Source organism: Arachis hypogaea, chromosome 13 (assembly GCF_003086295.3).
Source record: "Arachis hypogaea cultivar Tifrunner chromosome 13, arahy.Tifrunner.gnm2.J5K5, whole genome shotgun sequence".
Classification (NCBI taxonomy): domain Eukaryota; kingdom Viridiplantae; phylum Streptophyta; class Magnoliopsida; order Fabales; family Fabaceae; genus Arachis; species Arachis hypogaea.
Genome location: NC_092048.1, coordinates 5,455,679 through 5,467,198, shown reverse-complemented (window position 1 = coordinate 5,467,198; position 11,520 = coordinate 5,455,679). Strand labels below are relative to the sequence as shown.

The following is an 11,520-nucleotide window of genomic DNA, read 5'->3' as shown; positions in this document are numbered from 1 at the left end:
TTCTAATTTTTCAGTTCCAATTTCAGATCTGACAGTATATGCATAAAAGAACATGTTAACAAATGTAATTTTGATGATAAACGGTAATATAGCTTACAAAGTACTGTACCCATGATAGGATTGAGCCTTCTCAAGAGATGAATCCTCAACACTGACCTTTTTCTTTTTGGATTGTGTCCTGGGGGGAAAAACAAGTATGAATCAGAAATACAAAATTAAATTGATCAGAACATACTATCCAAAGAAGTGCTTACTTTTGTGGGGTTCTCTGAGTCTTTTTCTTTGTTTTTTGCTTCTCTACTGGTGATGATTCTTCGCTTCTAAAAGTTAATAAGAGACACTCTGTTAATACATGAAATTTTGATAATAAACCCAAAGAAAAGCAATAATAATTTTAGAACATTACTCATCATTTGATTCAGATTGTGAATCAAAATCCTCCTGAATCTTCTTCCTTTTTTGGATTCTATTCTGGAAGGCAAACAATCGTTATTTAAAAACATACTAAAAGGGACAAAATACACCCAAATAAAGACACAAAATACACCCAAATGAAGACACAAAATACACCCAAATGAATACACAAAATACACCCAAGTATGTTACTTACTTTTTGGCTGTTCGGGTGGGTTGTTTCCTTGTTGGTTCCTCTGAGTCTTCTTTAGTCTCAGGCTCAAAGGTAGAATAGACTTCACTTTCAGTTGTTTCATGCTCAGATGATGATGAACTTGCCTTTCTTTTTTTGGTTTTTTGGTTTTTTTGTTTTTTTCTTTTTTCTTCATTTGTTTCATTTTCTTCTTTGTTTCTTCCATCTTTACAATTCCCTGAAACAGTAGAAATGTTAGTTAACAGCAACCAGATAAATAAAATACACCCAAGATATTTTGTTCACTTAGCATATGTTCATCCATTTCAGCTCTCATCCTCTCAACCAACTGCTCTTTATTCCAGTTGGCAATCCATGGTTGTGCAGTTCTTTCTTCTCCTTTCTTCTCTTTTTTTGTTGACAGATGGAAATAGACTATCATCAGGGCAAACAGGCAGCCGTCAATTGATTTCTTCTTTTTTAGATTGTAATTAGTGATGCCCTTGATGATGAAATTCAGAACATGTGCTCCCCAGTTGCCCTCCTTTATTTTGTCCATCTTGAAAATAGGAGCTAGGTGCACAGGAGAGATTTTGTTAATTGTGGCTGGCAACAGGAACGCCATCTGTATATAGAGGATGAAAACCCTCTTGAACATGAGGCGATCCTGTTCATTGCCAACACCAATACTCATCATCTCATCCGTTAGACTTTTTAGAGTCTTCCTTTGGAATCTTCTAAAAATCTGTTTGTTCTCTTCAGAAAGTTCCTTATAACTGACTTTTGTAGGAAATAGATCTCCTACAAAAAAGAAAACAACATACAATGAAAATCACTTGAAATACACCCAAACATGACTCATACACCCCAATATCCCCTATATACACCCCAACATCACTGATATACACCTATGTTTGTTTCATGAGTTACCTGATGCGTTTAGCACAAGCGCAGTCCCTATTGTGCTGGGTAAAACTCTAAATGAACCATAGCCAGTTTCTAGTGTATTTTTCCCGAGTTTAAAGGAGTTAGCCAACTCCTTTAATAGTTTGTGATGCATCCTTAGTGGCGGGATGTGCATCAGGCCACCAAAACCTAAATCCCGAACTATTGCTTTCTTTTCCTCGGTCATATTTCCAAATTTTTCACTCAACAAGTGGGTTGCACACTTCAAGTCCTTGGTTTGCTGTAAACAAAGTAAAATTAGAGTCATTAGAATAAGATATATATGTATTAAGGAAAAATGTCTTGTTCTAAGACATAAATTTGTGCTTACATTGTATTTTTTTTCACCCTGGTTTTTGCTTGCCATTTTTACTACAATGCAAAAGAGATGCTGTCAATAGATAAAAAATACACCCATAGATCAGTCAGATACACCCCATACTGCAATGAAAATGAGATGCTATAAAGAGATAAATAATACACCCAAAAATAAGATACATACACCCATAGATCAGTCAGATACACCCCAACATCAGCCACATACACCCAAATCCAGTCCCATATCCATTTTGTTTTTTTTAATTAAACGAAATTAAATCAGTTCAAAATCATATACAATTCAGCCAAATATCCATAAAATTACACTACAACGTCAGGCACAATCATAATACTAATTGTTAGAGATCAAAACTCCTAATATATATACCAGTCCCATACACTTCTACATTTTTTGGATTATATGAGTTCAGAAATATATTTAAGTTCAAAATGCCAGTGGAAGCAACAGTTGGATGCCAAGTCAGAGATATACACCCGACAATAGGCCAAATACACCCAAAAATAGACTATAAATACACCCAATAATTCGTCATATACACCCAAAACTCAGTTAAAAGAGGAAGAGTCTTTTCATGTAAATATGCACAAACCTACTTAAAAAATATGTAAATATACACAAAATATGTACCAAACAGATTAAAACACATGTTATAGTATTCACTACAAGTATGTAAGATTGCGTAAACGAAGAATAGTTTCATCAGAACAGTAATATGAGTTCTAAAACAAGAAGAACAGTAAAACCTAAAATAACCTAGAAGAATCAGAGTGAGAAATACTCACGATATAGTGGTTCAATTTGAAAATCAGAAACAGAAATGTGAAAAACCTTGAAGAACAGTAAAACAGTATGTTACCTTGAATAATGTTTCTTCCTTTTTTCTGTTGATTTTTTATGGAGATTTGTATATTTTGTTTTTGATTTCTTCTGATCTTCGCGAGGAGTTGGAAAGTTTCTTCAGAATCGCTTTCGAATGTGGTTTGAAACTTGACGCTTTGCATTTTGGTTGAGGAAGAAGAGGAAGAGTGTGCCATAATGAGCGTGCGTTGGAAACCGCAACCGTTGTGTGAGGCGCGTGGGTTGGACGCTCCATTCTAAGAGAGTGCTGCGCGTCGTTTTTGTTTGGGCTGGGCCAACTTGTATAGCTTGTAAGCCAAAAAGGCTTGTATGTGTAGCAGGCCTCAATTTTTAATTGAAATAGTATTTAATGCTGATTAAGTAAACTTAAATTTTTTTATTATAAAATTCGGTCACCTAGTATTCAATCAGGTAAAATCATCAACTAGATTATAATGGAATTCCAACGTATAATTATTAGAGTTGTTACACATCTAAGTATTTTTTTCATTTAAGTTAATCTAAATAGGTCCAATACCAACAAAAAATCACTCTCATTAAAAGAGCATGATTACATGCGCATTTTCTTCTTTTTCTCACACTCGTTTATGCACAGAGTGTTTTCTTCTTCTTCTTTTCCTTCCTCCTCCTCCTCCTCTTCCTCCTCTTCCTTCTTCTTTTTTTGCGTTCCTTCTTCTTTCCGTGTTTTCTCCTTATCTTCATTTTTTTGTTATTGTTGCTGCTGTATTTTTTTTCTTTTCCCCCTTCTCTCCCTGCTGAAGAAGCAGTAGACGGTGAGCAGGAAGAGTTTTGAATTGTTTAGAACAAAAATGAACTAAAATTATATTCAGAATGAACCAAACTTATATTCAAAATGAACCGAAAATTAAATTCAAAATGTAAACTTGTTTCAAAACAAGTACAGACTAAATGCATCTTAATTAAATCCAGCATGAATCGAAATTACTTAATGATTGCAACACACAAACTTAATTCAAAAACAAAAACATAAACAAAATTGAATCATGAACAAAAACACATCCAAATCCATCAACTGATTTTGCAACATTATGTGTTTCTTCATCTTTATTTGATTAGATGAACAAGACAAGAAAAGAAGAACATGATGAAAAGTTTTGAGGAATTTTTTCTTCTTGTTTCTTCTTTTTTGTTTGATTTTTCTTATCTTTTTCTTGATTTTATTCCTCTCAAGACAGTGAAACAAGATGAATCATAATAAAATAATTCACTCAGAAATGAATCGAGATTATATTTAGAAATAAATCAAAATTATATTCAGAATGAACCTAAAATTAAATTCATAATGTAAATTCGTTTTAAAATAAGCACAAACCAAATACACCTTATTTAAATCTAGGATGAACCGAAATTATTTAATAATTGCGACACACAAACTCAATTCGAAAACAAGCACACAAACAAAAATTGAATCATGAACAAAAAATAAGAAAAGGAGGAGGAGGAGGAGGAGGAGGAGGAGGTGGAGGTGGTGACGATAACAAAAATGAAAAATAATAAAAAAGGAGGAGAAGAAGAAACGCGAAAATCAATTGATTGTGTATGATTGAGCAGAAAATCAAATTATTGATAACAAATGAGTTTTGATTATCACTCAGTTCTGCTCATAAATCAAGCCATTCAACATTACATAATGAATATGTTGAATAACATTGTTGCTTTAGGCTTGATAAAAATTGTTACAGGTATAAAGCTTTCCTTGGTAAAATAGCATGCATTAAGGGGGAGCCATGTGACAATTAGAAAGGGGGAGAAATTCAAATATTCAAAGGGAGTATTCTATACTTCAATCTTTAATTTCTTTCCATTTCAATTTTAATAATGTTTGTCATCAAGGGGGAGATTGATGAGTTTGGAAAACTCTAAAATAATATTTGTGATGACTAAACATTATTAATCTAATTAATTGCAAAAATATTAATTCATATATGGTGATGAAATTTAATTTTGCAATGCAGGTTTATATTGGGCCGAATAGAAAAGAAAAACCAAAGCCCAGTATGAAATCAAAATTCAGCCTTATATGAAATAAATGGTGGCTGAATTGTTTAATTGGGTCAGTTTCTATTAACATCATCATTAAGCCCATATTAAACCAAAGTACCAATGCTTGGTCCGAAACATATTGAGGGAAAGCAAATATTTTGCCTCCAACGGATCTCAATTTTTACCATGTGATGTATTCCAAATTTATTCAATTATCATTTATTGCATGGGAACAATAAGAGAGAGAAGGGCATTTGATTTGATTGTAGCATTTAATGCTATACGCTACTCAGCAAGGGAAGAATCATTTCATTTAATCTCATTCTCTTTCCTAATTCAATGCTGTTCAAATTTTCTCTCTTCTCTCTCTACTTGCTTTCCTTCTACCTTCGGTCATATCATTACAGAGAAAGCATGGAGGTTATGGCTAGACACCGAAAGGAAGAACAAGCAACAAAGACCATCACAATGATGGCAAGAAAAAACAAACTAAAAGTATGTAGTGGCTGAGATTCTCACCAAGAATGGTAAGATTTGGTGAGGTAATCTCGAGCTCCTCATACCCAAAAATAAAGAAGAAGATCTCGGCCAGCAAGGAGAAGATCCTTGGAGAGGATGGCTTGTCTCTGATTCTGCTCAACCACCACAGGAGGTAGCTACAGTGGCTACATGATGGAAGAGACAGAGATTGGAGCAGATAAAGCTATCATCATCATGAAGCATCAAGGGCCAGAAGTTCATCTTGGAGAGCAAGGCAAGGATGAAGGGTTCGGATTGATGAAGAGTAGTGACTAAGGAAGGACTAGAGGTAATTGCATGTTTGGTTTTGCATGAGTTATCTCTTCTCTCTCTCTGGCCGAACCGGTTCTACTTTGAAGAAGAAGAAGTTTGGCTTAGGTTTTGGTTTCAACCGTGGAGGCTTCCCCCTCTATAAATAGGGGAGAATAGCCATGGCTTGAGGCAAGGAGCAAGGAGTGAGAGTGCAAGGCACAGAGTTCTCATAGCTACCTAAGCTAACAGAAGTTCTTCTCCTTCAATGTTCTCATTTTGTAATTTTTCTGTTTAATTTTGTCATGTCTTGAGTCTCATGGAAAAGGCAAACAATGAGGTTTGTATGAAAAAGCCATAGAGCGAAAAAAGGCAGAGAGTGCAAAATTAAAAGAAAAAGCCATAGATGTCCTTAGAATTCCTTTGTACATCTGTGTTGTGTTTCATGATTCTGTGAGAATCCCCTTGTAAGTTGGGTTAGCACTTTACAAGTTGAAAGCTAAGCAGTGACCAAGTCAAGTTCAGTTTGGGATTAGATTCTGGACTTGTCCCAGATAGGAAGGGTAGTTCCTAGGGAGAATTAGTCTTTGTAATCAAGAATGATTATAGTGAAATTCCATCATTGTTGTGATGGAGACTGGATGTAGGCTGCCTTACACTTAGCAGCTGAACCAGGATATATCTTGGTGTAATTCTTTCTCTCTTCTACTCCATTTCTGTTTCTGCTGCCCAGGAGATAAAACTGAAAATATCTCGTGCTGATCGACGAGACAAAAAGAAAAGTCTCGTGGCTGGGTACGAGACAAAAAAAAAGTCTCGTGGCTGGGTACGAGACAAAAAGGCAAAAAATCTCCAGAAGCTGTTTCAAAGACCAGTAAGTATTATTGAGTGAAAAAGGGGCTAAGATTCAACCCCCTTATCTTTGCCACTGAAAACCATCAATGTTTTATTTCATTAGTTACTTGATAAATTAAAAGATATATAAAAATTTGGTGTCCAATTATTTTTTTCATTTTACTCCTATCACTATAACCCAAAACAACCGATGCAGCTATCATTATTTCTACTATCATAAGAGCAGCCCAAAATAACCTATGCAGTTATGATTTCTACTATCAAAAGAGTAGTCTGTTCAGTTATTGTTATTTCTACTATCTCATCTATATTGTTTCATACTCTTTTATTATATCATTATCGTTATTTATTTTTTATTTTTATTCTCACTCTTTCCTGATTTTTTTTTCTATTTATATTGACATGGATGTTTATTATAAAAATAATTTTTTTTAAATTAATAAAAGGTAAAGATATATCTTATTTGGGATGTATCATTATTTAATGCTAAAGTAATATACAAAATACTATTAATATATATATATAAAAGAAGTATGATTCCAACCCTTATAGAGTATATGAAAAGATGATTAATTAATTATATCAATGAGACTAATAAACAATAAATTAAGTATTACTATATTAACGACCGTGACAATTGCATTGATCATACGTATTTTTATTTTAATATTAATAATCAAACGTGATATTAAATTAGGGTTGTCCACGCAAAATTTATTTTATTGGTTGGGGAGATACAGTTAATCAAACAAAACTCAGGAAGATGATAAAAAGAGAAATATTGGATCAAAAATATAAAAGATAATGAAATAAATTTTTATTATATAATAATAATATTGTCTATTTAGACGTATATATTAATTATATTAAAAATTTAACTTTTTTTTTCAGCCACAAATTCAGAAGAGCACAACTAGCTCATTTTGGTGACAAACAATATCAATGCAGGTAATTATTATTAAATATAAATTCCTAATAAATCAGATGTAATGCCATTTAATTTACATTTTGTCATACATAAACAAAAATTAATGTCTTTTTTTTTGTCTTTTTAAAAAATTCAGTGCAAAACAAAATATCTCAATTATACAGGTTTTAATTGAATTTGTCCCTGTAATAAGGAATCAATTTAATTGAATATTTTTGAATTGTTTATATAGTTATTTTTATGGTCAATAAAGGTGACAAATTTTCAAGACTCAAGAAGTTATTGATAAGGAGATGTACGATGAATTACGAAAGATTTTTTTGAGATACAAAATTTATAAATTCTCCTATTTTGTTTATTAATTATTCTTATAGTTTGATATTTAAAAATAAAAAAAGATAAGCATTCTTATTTCTTTTGTTTTTTCACTATTTATAGGAAAATGAGGCCTCTTCAAAACTAAATTCATATTTTAGCCTACCACTTAAAAAAATGAAGACAAATATGAATATCCATGGCATTTAAGCAAAATTATCTTTTGTAAATAGCTAATATATATTTTAGTTTATATATACTCTTTTCGAATCGGGATAATATTATTATCATTATTTTTTGAACTATATTTTTATGACAATATATAAACCTCTTTATTGTATGCTTTTATAATTTAAGATTTTAAAAATTTTTTATAGTAATTTTAAGGTAAAAAAATATATAAATAAGATCACGTTAATATTAAAATAATAAAAAAATATTTATCTAATAAATTTAAAAAATAAATAATATATTAACAAAAAATAAAATTAATTTTTTAAAAAACAATAAAAAAGCAGTGAGAATTAAATTACAAAAAATAACAAAATAAAGTACAAGGAATAAACTAATTTTTAAAAATATTTTCGCAATTTTAATGGACAAAATCTTCATTATATCATTAATTTGTCGTAATAAATATAAAAAATTAAGTTAAAAATATTATAAATTAATAGACGATATTTAAAGCTTTTAAAAAAATATAACAGAAGCATTATCATTCTGAAAATACTCTTTGTATATTTTAGCATGATTGAGAATAAAAATCTACTTCTATTTTATCAAATATTTCACCTCATATATTATCTAGAACTTTAAATTATGATAATTTAATATTACTTCTTTATTGTGTGCTTTTATAATTTAATATTTAAAATATTTTTTATAGTAATTTTAATTTTAAAAAATATGATATAAATAAGATCACGTCAATATTAAAATAAAAAATATTTATTTAATAAATTTAAAAAATAAATAATATATCAATACAAAATAAAATTAATTTCTTAAAAATAATAAAAATACAGCTGATCGTGCCTGTTGAGCTGCTAGTACACATTATATAAATACCTCATTAACTTTCTAACGAGACTCGATTTAAAATATTTAGTTAGAGTTATGATTTGAACTACAGCTTTATTGACCAAAGTCATGTACACAAATAATTAAGACATAAGATTTTTAGATAGACATATATTAAATATTTCTCTCTCCCTCCCTCCCTCCCCCTCTCTCTCTCTCCCTTTTTTTCACCTGGTAAACTTTCACATACCCTTTTGATTCATTTTCTCTAAATTACTCTACTTTGTTTTGAAAACTTAAAATTGCTTTGTGAATTTTGTTCGAACCTCAATACTTTGTGTCATGGATTCTGGAGTTAATTGCATATCTTCCTTACTTCAATAATCATTTGTTGCCAGTAGAAAATATTAAGTACTATGATATTGCTCAATAATGTTTCGACTTTTATTGTTTAGGGCAAATTTTATGATTTAATCCTCAAATATTTCATTTTTTTAATCAACGTGATCACAGAGGATGTATAAGTTAGATGAGTGTATAGTACAATAGAATAAATGGAGAACCATCAGTTAAAGGGATGCAATGTTGTTTCAATATACACACTGTTAGGAACAGTCACAATCATGCCCACCAGATGTTTGAGAAAATGTTAAAGTGAGTAAGAAGCTCGTTTGTTTCAGATATCAAGGGTCATGGTGGAGTAGATACTGGAAATATTTTGCTTGCTTAGATAAATGGCTATTGGGACCCTAAGTTTATTGACAATGGTTCAATTCGAGAGTGGGATTTTCAATGGCCTACCTCCTCCTTGTTCCCCCAAGTTGTCGCCACATAGTCACATCTCACTCACTAAGCCATCTTGGGTTGTGAGAACGGAGTCAAATGTTAAGAAGAAGAGAAGAAAGAAGCCGGATCCGCATTGTGTAGTCTGAGGGGAGTGGACGAGTCGATTGCCACCAGTGTCGTGGGAAAGGAAGGACAAACCAGGTTCATTTGGAAATGCTCCCGAAAGGCGAATGGCCAAAATGGTGTAGAACTTGTGGCGGAAGCGGTCTTGGTTACTGCTCCCGTTGCCTTGGTACCGGAGAATATAGGTATATTATGGGATTCCATTTCATGAACAGGGACGATGATAAATCCCAAGAAAACAAGTCTTAGCTTTTTCTCCCTTCTTTTGGCTAATGATATTAGGGATAGAGATAATAGATAATGTGATAGCATAGGTGTATTGTCTGTAAGTTAGAACTACTGAATGTTTTGTCATTTTATCACATAATGTAGAATCACCATTAATAGATTGTTCCAACTCTTACTTCCTTGTGCAATTTGATTTTAACATGCTGATTCGTTACTTTATAAGATACGATTCTGATTGGACTTGAAAAAAAAAAAATTTGCAAATCCTTGTTTGGACACAGAACAACGTAGTGAGAGTAAATTCATAATGAGATCTGATAAATAAATGTCTTACTCCCTCTATAAGTGAATTATGGTTAATATTTAACAAGCATGGCATAGATAGTTCAGAATAATTATAGAATGGGAACCGAGGAATTTTAACAGTTCTTCCGGATTTTAAGCATTTGTTTGAATATAGGTTTGGAGCAATGATTGAGTTGTCTCTATGTGACCTCAAGATCACGCTTTTGGGAGCTCGATTTTGGTTGAGACACTGAGTTTTATTTCTTGTATGATATGTAATTCATTTTCAAATGATATCTGCAAGTATTTCAATTTCCTTAAAGAATTTGAATGTAGAAGCCTGGTTTCTTCTTCTAGGCTTTTGTGGGAATCTGATATTTGTCGTCAATGCCAGCTGAGTATCATTTACAATGCAAATAAATGAAGGGTGTGACAACGGACCTCGCCTTGCAGACTCCATTTCACAGTGGAGCCAATGGCAGTTGCTTGATTCGCTTCTACCCACTGGCGGCTTGTTAGCCTTGAAGCAGCAGTTCAGTCCAACCTGGTCTCAAATCCAGATGAACCCAAGACATTCATTATCCATGTCTTGGAGAATACAGGAAGCTCACTCCTTCCTTTCGTGCACTCAGCTTCCGTGTCGTCCAAGTTGGAAACCTGGCACAATCTTAACAAAATATTGGATGCCACACTGACAAATGAAGTCAGCTGAAAGGCATCGATCTCACAAGGGTCTGCACTAATGAGGGTGGGTTTGGCCGTGTTCTCGGAACTCCCTTCTTTGAAAACAATGAGAAATGCTTCTTTGGGGTCCGGTACTGTATCTTTTCACCATGCTCCTATATTTGGACTTATATGTGGCACACTAGGATTATATAGTACTGATTTTCAAAGAGTTTATATGTACATCACAACGAGGGATGTTATTTCTGCTGCTACAAGGTTGAATTTGATAGGTCCTCTTGGTGGTGCAGTTTTGCAGCATCAACTTGCTCCTAATGCTGAAGGTATACTAGAGAAATGGAAGAATCGCGACGTTGACGATGCATGCCAAGTTGCACCTCTGCTAGATACAGTGCAGGGTTGCCATGGTTATTTGTTTTCTAGGCTCTTTTCGTCTTAGAAGGCACAAACATAACACTGATGCTGTATTTTTCATAATATGAAGCACATAGACATAGTAGAGTTCTGATTGGAAGAGACAATGTTAAGTTTTTTGGTAAATTGAATTTTCTTGTTTCTTGTGAGGTTTGAGGTGGCAACTCACTCAAAAAATGGCTTCAATTGGTTTTACATGACGATGTAGGTTCAACGATTGACACATGTCAAGTTGGGGTTCAATCGAAAATACCAATCCAAGTAACCCATATATATATATATGTAGAGCCGTAGGGGGATAGATTTACGTTCATTAAGCAAAAATGTTTGCATGTCATTGTTTGGTTCCTATGGGTGTAATCAGGTCAGGTTGGGTTGGAT

The 11,520-nt window shown here is 32.6% G+C and overlaps 1 long non-coding RNA gene and 1 pseudogene across 1 annotated transcript; both read left to right on the top strand.

Annotated features, from left to right (window-relative positions):
• Positions 1-8,784: 8,784 nt before the first annotated feature.
• Positions 8,785-9,931, top strand: LOC112736704 (uncharacterized). The gene is made up of 2 exons (XR_011870166.1): positions 8,785-8,853; positions 9,300-9,931. It is a non-coding gene; the product is annotated as an uncharacterized lncRNA (long non-coding RNA).
• A 396-nt stretch (positions 9,932-10,327) lies between these two features.
• LOC140172935 (urease accessory protein F-like) lies at positions 10,328-11,288 on the top strand (annotated as a pseudogene).
• Positions 11,289-11,520: the final 232 nt, after the last annotated feature.